We start from the raw sequence: 12,881 nt of genomic DNA, 5'->3' as shown, positions 1-12,881 counted from the left end.
TCGCCGATGGCTCCCAGGGACCACTGACCTAATCAAGGGCCTCCTCCTTCACACGCCACCCTCCACCCCAACCCCTTTATGCCTTCTTAAAGTCCTTCAGGGAGGGGACCCACCATCAAGATTGTCCTTTCTGGCACCTAACTCTTCTGTCTGCTAGAAGACAGCAATGAGACTGTCCCTACAATGATGATGCTTATGGTGGCCACATCTCAAAGAAGCTGAGATGGATCTCAGCCCTGTATTGTCACTTGGGAGGCAGAACCCAAATCTTAGTAAACGAAGACTTTCTCTCTTGAACCATTCACAGGAATACTGAAGGTAATGAAAAAATAATGTGTAAACCATCCTTTGGAGCAGAGGCTACAAACTCACAAGCCTGCCTGGACCAGCACCGGGCAGACGTCTTACATGAGTGAAGAGCAGCGGGGGATGGGAAGGGCGGGGGAGGGTAAAGGTGGTGGGGGTGAGCCACAGCGGACTTGAGATGACAGCATGCCCCACCCTCCACCCAGAAAACTAGGTATTTTTTATACGTAATCTCCCAAGTTTCAAATATTGGCAATACATACAAAAGGTTATGAAGCCTTATAACTTCTGCCCTAGGCAAATTCCAAACTTAAACAAAGCTCCCTCTCCCACTAAATACGAAAACTTTAATAAGATGATTACAAAGAAATTAATAAATAGAAAATGATAGCAGCTTCAAAAATACCAGTCTCCCTGTTTTAAAACAAAATCAATAAAATCAGTGAATCACACTTCATTGAACTCATTCTTGGCTACAAGGAAGCAGCTGGATGGATCTACTGGCAGGCAGCCCTGCAGGATTAAAATGAGGCCCACTGCCAAAAAACCCCAAATGAGATGCCGTCCTCCTCATCCTCACACCATCCTCATCAGGCAGGGAAGGAATAGGATTAGACTCCCTATTATGGAGACTAGGTTGAGGCACAGAGCAGGAAGGGCCCCTTCTTAATATCATAGAGCCCCTCTGTTGGGTCAGACCAGAACTGGGGGCAGAGGCTAAAGGTGAGACCCACTGCTGTCCAGGAGCAAGGGGCTGGGGGTAGGGGCTACCCTGGCAGCTGGGAGTTCTGGAGCCAGTGATCTAGAGCCCCCCAGCAAAACAGGTTTCCCATTGCACCATTTGGCACTATCCTGGAGAGAGCTGAAATAACAAATCAAAGTTAGGCAGCACCTTGCAGGGCACTGAGCAAATAGTAGGCACAGTTGTGTGTCCGCTGCGTAAACTGTGCATCATGAATGAAGGGAGCTACTTCCCTCAGCTAGTGCCTCCCTTCCAGGGAAATCCAGGAGCTGCCTTTGCCATTCCGAAGACTCTGGATTTCTCCAAGGCAGGCAAAGAAGACAAGGGAGGTAATGGTGAGTTCCCTCTGTGAATAAACACATGGATTTCCCGGCTCTAAGGGAACATCATCGATTCTGTCAGACTCACGGACACAGAGGAAGGGATTCCAGAACCTCACAGAAACAGAGAGCCCGGAGGGGCTGTGTTTGCATTGAGCTTGGGCTAGGACCTGAGAGCTAGAGCAAGTCCTATACCCAGTAGTCCAAGCTCCTAGCTTTCCTTCTGTTTGGTGCCTATAGGAATTCCCTAGCATCCTTATACCCAAAGGACTTGGCACAGAAAGTCGATGTCAACATGAGAAAGAAAGAGGCTCTTTGTTCTCACCGGCATGTGTGGCTATTTCTGTCCTGGCCCTGCAGCACGCAGACCGTCTTGGCCCTGGCCCGACAAGCCCCCAAGGCAACAGTGTAGTCTTTATTTTGGCTTGCTCTGGGAGCCAAGGTCCAGGGAAGCCTGACCCTCTCTGCTCCGGGGGACTCTGACAGGGAGAAGGCATTGGCTCAGCCAGAATGTCTCAAAGGTACTACAATTGGCATTGAATGGACCAATTCTTTGCTGTCAGAGACTGTTCTGCATATTGTGGGATGCCCACTAGATGCCAGGGGTGCCCCCACAGTCACTGTGACCCCCTCAACACACACATTTCCAATGCTGCCTGGAGGGACAACCTGCCCCTGGTTTAAAGCCACTGGGCTGGTGGCCCCCTCATGCATTGTGAAACAGAAGCCCCAGAGACTGAGTGACATGTTCAAGGCCATGCCTCAGCTCTGATGACTTCTGGTTCAGAGTTCTTCCCAGCTGCACTCTCAACGATGGGTGCCCATGCATGTGCCCAGAACACTGCAGACACACCATGGGGTGCCACAGCTCTGCACAGCCTCAAAGCGGAGAGCCATCTGTCTCAGTGGCTCAGAGAAACCGAGCCAGAGAGACAAAATAACCTCCCTGTGATCAGACTTAGCAAATGCTGGGTGGGGAGTAGGTTCCCAGGGGAGACACTGTTTTAGGTCCTGCTTGTCTTAGTAAGCCCCACTGTCTAGCTGGTAACTGTGAGTGTGGCAGGCCTCCAGCAGGCGGGGGTTTCCGCAGTCTCCATGGAGACCTGGGGGCCAGTAAGAAGGAGCCAGGCCCCAGTCTGTAGGTTAGAGCCAGGGACAGCGCAGGGGTCCAGCCTTCATCTTGAGTCTCCGGTGGGCTCAGCAGGAGTGTGTACGACTCCATCACAGGCTTTTGACCCCCTTCCAAGGTCATCACAGTCTCCATTGGGAAATATGGCTGTTAGTGCCAGCTCCTCCTCAGGTTCCTGGAAGTCTTCTGGAACACAGGAGAAGAAATCACTGAATCAGAAGAGAAAGGTTGTGAGTGAGTTATCTAGGAAGGAAAAGGAGAAAGTTTTCCCCAGCAAATACCTACTTAAAAAACAAAACAAAATACATATCAAAAACCTTAACAATGTACACACCCTTTGACCCACAAATTTCACTTCTAGGATTTTATCCTAAGAAAATAATTAGGAATAATTAGTGGAACTGCTGGAGCTATCTTGCTACCAGTCTAAGGATGAAACTGACACTGAAGATGGCCCAACAGAGAGAAAGAGCAAACCTGGGTGCTTGGTGGGGTCCCTGAGCCCCTGAATCAACCAACTCTGAAGCCGACTCCATCTCTGGACTGTCTTTTAGGTGAAATAATGATTTCTCTTACTGCTTGTGCTCGTGTGTGTCATGGTATCTTTACTTGCAGTTGAAAGTGTCCTGATTCCATGTCCAACAATGGGACTGGTTGAGTGAACTATGGCTCACACATATAATGGGATTCAGGCATTAAAGACAATATATAAAATTCCACAGACCTAAACACACACACACACACACACACACACGCACACACACACACACACACACACACACTGCATAGAAGTAAAATTGGGGAAATCCGAATAAGATCTGTGGATTACGTCAGTGTCAATATCCCGTTTGTGCTATTGCACTATAGTTTTGCAAAATGTTACCATTGGGGGAAACTGGGCAAAGTATACACAGGATCTCTCTGGGTGATCTCCTTTTTTGTTTTTTGAGACGGGGTCTCACTATGTCACTCATGCTGGTCTTGAACTCCTGAGCTCAAGCTATCCCCCTGCCTCGGCCTCGCAAAGTGCTGGGATTTCTGTATGATTTCTTGCCACTGCATGTTAATTTAGAATTACCTCAAAAAAGAAAATATGTTGTTGACATATAATTATTGCTGTGGAAGGCAGTTATAGTATGTTATTGATGAAGAAAGCAGATTCCAAAACAGTAAGTACAGTCACGTGCAACATAATGACATTTTGGTCAATTACGAACCTTAATAAGAGAGTGGTCCCATAAGACCGAAACACAGCTGGCCGGGAGCGGTGGCTCAAGCCTGTAATCCCAGCACTTTGGGAGGTCAAGGCGGACGGATCACGAGGTCAGGAGATCGAGACCATCCTGGCTAACATGGTGAAACCCCGTCTCTACTAAAAATACAAAAAATTAGCTGGGCGTGGTGGCGGGAGCCTGTAGTCCCAGCTACTTGGGAGGCTGAGGCAGGAGAATGGCGTGAACCTGGGAGGCGGGGCTTGCAGTGAGCCAAGACGTGCCACTGCACAGTGCAGCCTGGGTGACAGAGCTAGACTCTGTCTCAAAAAAAAAAAAAAAAAAAAGATTGAAACACAGCTAAAAAATTCCTGTCACCTAGTAACCTTGTAGTTGTCCTGATGTTGCAGTGCAATGCATTACTCACATGTTTGTGGCAATGCTGGTGGAAACAACCTAACTCGCTGCCAGTCATATAAAAGTCTAGCACATACAATTACATACAGTAGACAATACTTGATAATAATAAGAAATGACTATGTTACTGTACTGTCTCTCTCTATATATATAAAATTATTATTATTTTTTGAGATGGAGTCTTGCTCTGTTGCTCAGGCTGGAGTGCACTGGCGAAATCTCTGCCCACTGCAACCTCCGCCTCCCAGGTTCAAGCAGTTCTCCTGCCTCAGCCTCCCGAGTAGCTGAGATTACAGGCGTGTGCCACCACGCCCTGGCTAATTTTTGTATTTTTAGTAGAGATGGGGTTTCACCACGTGGGCCAGGCTGGTCTGGAACTCCCGACTTCAGGTGATCCGCCAGCCTCGGCCTACTATATGTTTTAACATTATTTTAGAGTGTACTCCCTCTACTTATATATGTGTGTATATATATATATATATATAAAGAAATATATACACACACACGTATATAAAGTTTATATATATATATATAGTTAATTGTAAAACTGCCTCAGGCAAGCCCTTCAAGAGGTATCCAGAAGAAGGCATTGTTTATCACAGGAGGTGACAGCTCCATGTGTGTTATTGTCCCTGAAGACCTTCCAGTGGGACAAGATGTGGAAGCAGAAGACAGTGATACTGATGATCCTGACCTTGTGTGTAGGTGTAGGCTAAAGCGCATGTTTGTGTCTTAGTTTTTAGCAAAAAAAAAAAAAAAAAAAATTAAAATAGGAAAAAGCCTACTGAATAAGGATATAAAGAAAGAAAATATTTTTGTACATTTCTACAATATTTTGTGTTTTAAGCCAAGTATTACTACAAAAGAGTAAAAAAGCTTTTAATAATTTAAAAAGGTGGTTTTTGTTTGTCTGTTTGTTTGTTTTGAGACAGAGTCTCACTATGGTGTGCAGGCTGCAGTGCAATGGCAGGAGTATGGATCACTGTAGCCTTGAACTCTTGGGCCCGAGCCATCCTCCTGCCTCGGCCTCTGGAGTAGCAGGGTCTACAGGCACGCACCATCATGCCTGGCCAAAAAATCAAAAAGCTTATAAAGTAAAAAAGTTACTGTAAGCTAAGGTTAATTTATTATTGAAGAAAGAAATATTTTAAAATAAATGTAGTGTAGCCTAAGTGTACTGCATTTATATAGTCGACAGTAGTGCACAGCAATGTCCTAGGTCTTCCCATTCACTCACCACTCACTTGCTGACTCACCCAGAGCAACTTCCAGCCTTGAAAGCTTCATTCATGGTAAGTGTCCTATGCAGATGTACCATTTTTTGATCTTTTATAGCATATTTTTACTGCACCTTTACTATGTTTAGGTATGTTGAGACACACAGCTACTTACCATTGTGTTACAGTTGCCCACAATATTCAGGACAGTAACCTGCTGTACAGATTTGTAGCCTAGGAACGATAGGCTATGCCGCATAGCATAGGCATGTAGTAGGTTATACCATCCAGGTTTCTAAGTACACTCTATCGTGTTCACACAATAAAAATCCCCTAAAGATGTATTTTTCAGAATGTATATCCCTGTCATTAAGCAACTCATGGTTGTATCAATGCATGTAATTATGATATCCTATATTTATCATATGCTATCAATGTGTGTACATAGTCCATAAATGCCATTTGCATTTTAATACATTCACTTCTATATGAGATTTGTACATACCACAGAGAGAGAAATTATCCAAGATTTATGTAAAATGGTTAATGATTCTGTTGCTTCATCTTTTCTCCTTTAGTTTCCAAGAATATCCAAAATGATGGTGGAGAGGTTGAAGTTAGCATTTTTGCAATTAAACATTTTAAATATCTGCTGCATTTTGAAGATGATATAGAAGTGAGTTTATTAAATTTTAAAGAGCACAAGGAGAGATAGGTAAATAGAATGGCGTACCCCAAAATATAATTGTAGTTATCTCTGAATGATGGAATTAAGTGAATGATGTTTCACATTTGTTTTCTTTATTTTTTTTTTGTACTTTTTTTTGAGTTTTCAAACATGATAGGCAGAATTCTAAGACAGCCCCCAAGATTCTGGCCCCTTATAAAGCCCTTCCTTGAGTCTGGATGGGCTCTGTGAATGTGATAGCTTAGTCACTCTGGGGAGTAGGGTGTCTCTCTGACAAATGCAATGGCTAGTGACTCCCTTGACTCCTTAGGTTATGTGGACTCCCTCCTAGCAGACTGGAGAGCGGGGTTCTCCTGCTGGTTGAAGGAGGATCTCTTGTGAGAGGGCTTGTGAGAGCAAGGAACGGCAGGGGCCTCTTGGAGCTGAGAGCAGCCCCAGCTGACAGCCAGCAAGAAGTCAGGGACCTAATCAATGCCTTTGAAGCTGCTAAGCTTGCGATTATTTATTTATTTATTTATTTTGAGACGGAGTTTCACTCTTGTTGCCTAGGCTGGAGTGCAATGGCACAACCTTGGCTCACTGCAACCTCCACCTCCGGGGTCCAAGCAGTTCTTCTGCCTCAGCCTCCCAAGTAGCTGGGATTACAGGCATGTGCCACCACACCCGGCTAATTTTGTATTTTTAGTAGAGATAGAGTTTCACCATGTTGGTCAGGCTGGGCTTGAACTCCTGACCTCACAGGTCATCTGCCCACCTTGGCCTCCCAAAGTGCTGGGATTACAGGCATGAGTCACCATGCCCAACCTACTTGCGATCATTTCTTATGCAGCAATGAAGACTGACACATCAACTAAAGGTTTTCTTTCTTAAATAAGAGACACAATGAAAGTTAATTTTGAACCACCATCCATTGTTTCTGTAACAAAGCTATACTTCTCAGTGCACTTTGGGATGGGGCTGTGTGCATTCAGCAGGCTACACCATGCTTCCGAGTACTGTTGCCACCCCCATCCATGGCGTCACTATCCGCAGTTTCAGTTACCTGCGGTACAGTCCAATAAGATATTTTCAGAGAGATACCTCATTCACGTAACTTTTGTTATATATTGTTAAATGTCTTAATTGTGCCTAGTTTATAAATTAAGCTTTATCATAGGTATGTATATACAGTAAAAAACACAGCGTATACGTAGGGCTTGGTGCTACCCATGGTTTTAGGCATCCACAGGTGTCTTAAAGCATCTCATGTGGATAAGGGGGGGATCAGTGCGCTTCCTATCTCTCTAACATCAGCATTGACATGGAGGGGTGTCTTCCCCTTCCCCTTCTCCCTCATTTCCATTTAGTGGCCTGATGATTCCACCTAGGAGTGGCTCCCAGGTGAGTTTTCTCCCCTCCATTCCCACTGCCCAGGTCGGGCCCAGGCCGCCTGTTATCCCTCCTGGGACATGACAGCCTCCTCCTAGGTGGGCTCTGCGGAGGGGTCTCCCTCTCCTAGAGTCCACCTCTCTAAACATACCCCAATCTCTCTGCTCAGAAATCGCTCATGGCACACTACTCCTGAAGGCTGCACATCTGGGACCCTGATTTGGTCCAAACTCTTCCCTTCAGCCTTGGCCCTCACTGGTTTCCTTCTGCACCTCACTCCTGGGGCTTCTCGAAGGTGGTCCCTTTTCTGAGCATGACATCATGCTGTCACTCCTTAGCTCAGTGCTCCTTTTCCAAAACTTCCCATTTCTGCCTATGAAAATCCCTCCATCCCCGGATCAAATGTCACTTGCTCTAGGATACTCCCTGGACCCTCCAGGGAGACTTGCTGTGTTTGGTCCCATGCACCCCACCATGCACCTGGAGACACCTTCGTTACAGCCCTCCCCATACTGCCTTCATTAGGTGGAGACTCCTGGGGAAAGAGCCCAGCCTGACCAAGCCCATGTGCCCACTGCCTGGCATATGGGCACCTCACATTGCTCATCCCCACACCTGGCACATGGCAAGCACTCCATAGATGTTGGTTCACTCTGTCCCTAAGGTCCCCAGGTTCATGTGACCACTCCCATAATTCCATGCACCTGGCCCTCAGGATGCAGGAGGTCAGGGAGCACTCACCCTGAGCTGAGCTTCTGCAGGCAGCAACATCCTGGTTCTTCCTCCGGCTCCAGGGACCCCAGGAAAAGCAGGCTAGCAGTCCGGGGAGGCCTGGCCTCTCCCAGGCTCCTTCCACTAGGAAGAACACAAAACCTGAGTCAGAGGGTCACATGGTTCCCACTTCACAAGACTGAGAGATTTCGTTTAGCAAATCAAGCGCCCCAACTGTCAACTGCCCTGGTTTCAACTGTCTGATTAAAAACACAGAGTCTGATTTGCAAAAGTGGGTGGGTTTTTGTACTTTAAAAACGAACTTTAAAAATGATTGCTTTACTTTATCTATGTTATCTCATTTAATTCTTACAAAAGCCCTGTGATGTAGGTACCATGTTGAGGAAACTAAAGCAATGAAAATGACATGAAATTAATTACAATTACATAGCACCAAACAAAATACTCAAAGAGCTGCACGTTCCCTCTGATTTTAGTTCAAACTATTTCTTGGCAGGAATAGATACATTTTTTAGTAATCTATAAAGTCAACAGGAACTAGGTTGTTTATTTTATTTATTTATTTTTTAAAGACTTCAGGCAACCAAAACAAGGAAAATCCTTGTTCATAATCTTTATTCAGGACCAATTTACTCTTAACCTGCACCCAAAGGTAAAGAGACTGTATCCTTAGTTTTTCAACCCAAAGGCAGCTGGAGTAGGTACCACAAACTGGGTAAAAGGGCACTGCCAAAAGGCAAGCAACCTAGAATAAGAATTATCATCAGACGGTGAGGAAAGAAGTCGGAAAACTTTAAAAAAACAGATCCAACCACTAGCGAAATCTTAGTGACATGAATCCATTTGGTGTGAGGATAATAGTTCTGCCCACTGCAAAAGCTGCAAATAAATCAGTGGGCTATAAGTTATAATTCCACTCATGACCTTTAGTCATTTGTGAGAGGTTTAATTTTGTTCAGTATGTTTTTATAAAAGTAGGAAAGCGCTTAACATAGAGAACAATTCCCTTGCAAAGTGTTAAAATCTCAAAAGTATTAGTGTTTATTTAAAAGGAAGGGAGGATTCATTCACTCTGTCTGCATGTCAGGCAGGGTATCAGGAAATGGGACTGCAGATGGTGTTTAAACCCACAAGGGAACAAAATCATGTTCACAAGGGAACGAAATCATGTGGTAAGAGCTCAGAGAGCAAAGGGATAAAGGGTTCTGGGATTTCGCCAGTGAACTTGCAAGTGGGAGCAGGGAAGGTCAAGGGAGCCTTCCTGAAGGAGGAAGTCCAGTTCTGAATGCACAAATGCGATTGGCCAGGTGAGGAGGAGGGAGGAGAAAAGGCTCTTCAGGCTCAGGCAACAGCAATGTGTCTACAAAAAGCTTAGGAGGGACAGGGCGTGGTAGTTCATGCCTGTAATCGCAGCACTTTGGGAGGCCAAAGTGGGTGGATCACTTGAGGTCAGGAGTTCGAGACTAGCCTGGTCAACATGGCGAAACTCCGTCTCTACTAAAAAAACAAAAATTAGCTGGGTGTGGTGGCAGGCGCCTGTAGTCCTAGCTACTTGGGAGGCTGAGATGGAAGAATCGCTTGAACTCTGGAGGCGGAGGTTGCAGTGAGTTGAGATCGCACCACTGCCACTCCAGCCTGGGCAACAAAGAGAGACTTCATCTAAAAAAAAAAAAAAAAAAAAAAAAAAAAGCATGCACTCATTAGGGTATAGAAAATGTGTGTGAATTCCCTTCTTTCTCTTGGAGGCCTGGTCAGCAAAGGGGTTGAAACAAAAATCAGAACAATCACAGCCTCAATAAAAAAATGGATTGCACCCTGAGGGAGGAGGGTTAGGGCAGGCGCGCTCGCCCAGGCAGGCCAGGCTGGCAGGTGAATGTGACATTGGCAGCATCACAGGTACCAGGTCTCCTTGCTGGGACCCCCCCGCCCCCCAACCAACGCCAGTACTCCAGGAGACACACAATACAGCCACTTTCTTCATTATCTACTTAAGAAGAAGGGGCTGGAGGGCTTGAAGTTCTGCCCAGCTGGGCAGGGAGAGAAAGCTGGGAGCTGGAGAGTGCAAAGATTTCCCGGGTTTGCCAGATGCAGCTACTCTTTTTTTTTTTTTTTTTTAATTATACTTTAAGTTTTAGGGTACATGTGCACAACGTGCAGGTTTGTTACATATGTATACATATGCCATGTTAGTGTGCTGCACCCATTAACTCGTCATTTAGCATTAGGTATATCTCCTAATGCTATCCCTCCTCCCTCCCCCACGCCACAACAGTCCCCGGTGTGTGATGTTCCCCTTCCTGTGTCCATGTGTTCTCATTATTCAATTCCCACCTATGAGTGAGAACATGCTGTGTTTGGTTTTTTGTCCTTGCGATAGCCAGATGCAGCTACTCTTAATGTGCATATTTTCATCCTAGAACACTGGAGAGTTCCTGTAAAGACTTGCGTTCCAGGAGGAAGGAGATCCTGACCCTTCTGCTGATGGCAGCAGTCACGGGGGCTGGGAAAAGACCCTTAAATCCCTTCCACCTTTCAGGAGAATGTGGAGGGAAAAGGTGGCCTCAGCAGACCTGGGGGAGGCTGAGGGATACAGCAGTTGGGTGCACAGCCTTGGTGGGTGGCCAGAAATCAATAGAAAATGTACTCTTAGTCCCTCTCACCTCCCCACACTTCAAGTCCCGAGCACCCATTCCTTGCCCTCTTCCTAAAACCAGGCAGGGCTTCCAGGACGAGCCTCCACCGCGCTGGAGATGCCCCTCCGCCCCTCCTAGAGCTCCCGACGCATCTCTAGCTGCGCAGCGCCCTAGAATTTAGCTTCTGGCAACGTCAATCTCCTTAGCACCCATCCACCCCCTTGAAACTTTCCCATCCCAAGGCTTTCCCATTTCCTTCCCCACTCCTCTTCTCTCCCCACCCCCACCCAGCCCGTAACTCCTAGATCTCGGCCTTGCCCGATTCATCCCTTCTCTCTACCCACTCCCTCTGCCTTCTACTCGGCCCCTCAGCTTTCCCACGCCCCCTAGGCATCTCCCGTGCACTCCGGACCCTTCTGGGACGGACTCGATCCGCTACGCACGGCCCGCTCTCCGCTAGCTGCGAGGCCTGGCTCTAGGCACCTCCCTGCTCTGAGCCTCAGTTTACCTCGGTGCTCAATGAGGGGGACTGGCCAAAGGGGTCCAACTTGGGGGACGTGCCCGAGCCACCGCCCGCCCGCGCCCAGCCGGGCCCCGCGCAGTCTCACCTGGTTGCCCGGCTCCGGCGGCTTGCAGGGCCCTGCAAGCGGCCGCCTGGACGGCCAAGCAGGAGGCCGGGAGGCCGGGGCAGTAGGCGGCCGCCTGCACGGGCCCCCCCGCCTGGCGGCCGAACACGGCGCGCAACAGCGCCTCCAGCAGCCGCAGCCCCGGCGCCACCGCGTCCTCTGGCCCGGCCTCGGCCACCAGCACCCCGACCAGTGCCGCCCCGGCCCGCCGCCGGCCGCGCACGTCCCGCAGCATCTCCCGCAGGCGGCGCCGCGGCTCCCGGGCGGCCAGCGACGACGCGCGGCACAGCACGAAGACCAGCGGCGAGCGGATGGCGCGCGCCGCCGCCGCCGCCGCCCCCGCCGCCCCAGCCGCCCTCGCCGCCCTCTGCGCCCCGCGCGCCGCCCCGGACCCCGCGCCCTCTGCCGCCGCGCCGCCCGGCTTGCCAGCGCCTGGCTCCGGCGGGAACACCGCCCGTGCGAAGTCCCGCAGCAGCGCGCGGCTCTGTTCGCGCTCCCACAGCTCGCCCACCAGCAGCACCTGCCCGCGGCCCCCCGCCGCTTCCACCAACGCCTGGAAGGGCGGCTCGGCCGGGCGCGCGAGCCGGGCCGCCAGCGCCTCCAGCTCGCGCTCCATGCTGGCCGCCGCCCGCCCTCTGCGGCCGCCGCGGCCCGGGCGCACCCGCTGCCCGCCTCTCGGGGCGGTGGCGCCCTGGCACAGAGGACACGCCCCCGAGGGCCGAGCCCAGCCGGACCCCCGGATCCCCGGGCGGGGCCTCTGTGTGCACGCTCCCCTGGGCGCAGCCCGCATCGCGGGCCTGGGTGGGAGGAAGACGGCTTTCTCCCCAGCCCTCCAAGGGTGGCTCCTCCCGAAGTCCCTGCGCAGACGCGGGGAAACAGAGAGCCATTCATTCATTCATTTATTCGTCCATCCCACACATACTTACTGAGCACCTACTAGGTGCAGGCGCTGGGCAGCCGAGGTTGGGAAGACAGACAATTATCCCCTCACTAGATAAGATCATTTGGAGACCTGGAGCAGAGTCCCGCACAGTTTGGGGTTTTGCGGAGGTGGGGTGGGAGGTAGGGGGGTAGGGGGCGGAGGGCGCAGAAGTGGACAGGAAGGTGAGATAAAAGAGAACACGCAGGGGTTATTTCTGCCACCCAGCTTTCCTTTTGGGCTTCAACATTTAGCAAAAACTGACCGAGGGTCCATTATTTCCACAAATACTTACTGTACCACCCCAGGCGCTGGGGGTGAAACCCAGACTGTTTCCGTAAAGCAGAAAGTCTAGGGGGCCAGATGCAGGACACGGATGGTGCTCTGATCTGCGTGGGGAGCAAGGGGCCAGCCAGGTCAGAAGCAGGAATGCATTTCCCTTCCTTCTAAGGATCTAGGTCAGCCTTGTCCAATAGAACATTCTGTGATGATGGAAAAGTTTTTTATTGTCTGCACCATATGTGACTATTATTGAGTACCTGAAATCTGGCGAGTGCAGCTGAAGAACTGAGT

At 49.3% G+C, this 12,881-nt stretch overlaps 1 long non-coding RNA gene across 1 annotated transcript; it reads right to left on the bottom strand.

Moving 5' to 3' along the window:
* Window positions 1-639: 639 nt before the first annotated feature.
* On the bottom strand, window positions 640-12,226 carry C11H2orf72 (chromosome 11 C2orf72 homolog). The gene is made up of 3 exons (XR_002005004.4): window positions 11,372-12,226; window positions 8,140-8,253; window positions 640-2,683 (listed from the first exon to the last, which is right to left on the bottom strand). It is a non-coding gene; the product is annotated as a chromosome 11 C2orf72 homolog (long non-coding RNA).
* Between the last annotated feature and the right edge of the window lie 655 nt (window positions 12,227-12,881).

The sequence above is a fragment of the Gorilla gorilla genome, chromosome 11 (assembly GCF_029281585.2).
Source record: "Gorilla gorilla gorilla isolate KB3781 chromosome 11, NHGRI_mGorGor1-v2.1_pri, whole genome shotgun sequence".
NCBI classification, from domain to species: Eukaryota; Metazoa; Chordata; class Mammalia; order Primates; family Hominidae; genus Gorilla; species Gorilla gorilla.
Note: the sequence above shows the minus strand (reverse complement) of the source record. Positions and strands in the feature narration are given on the sequence as shown.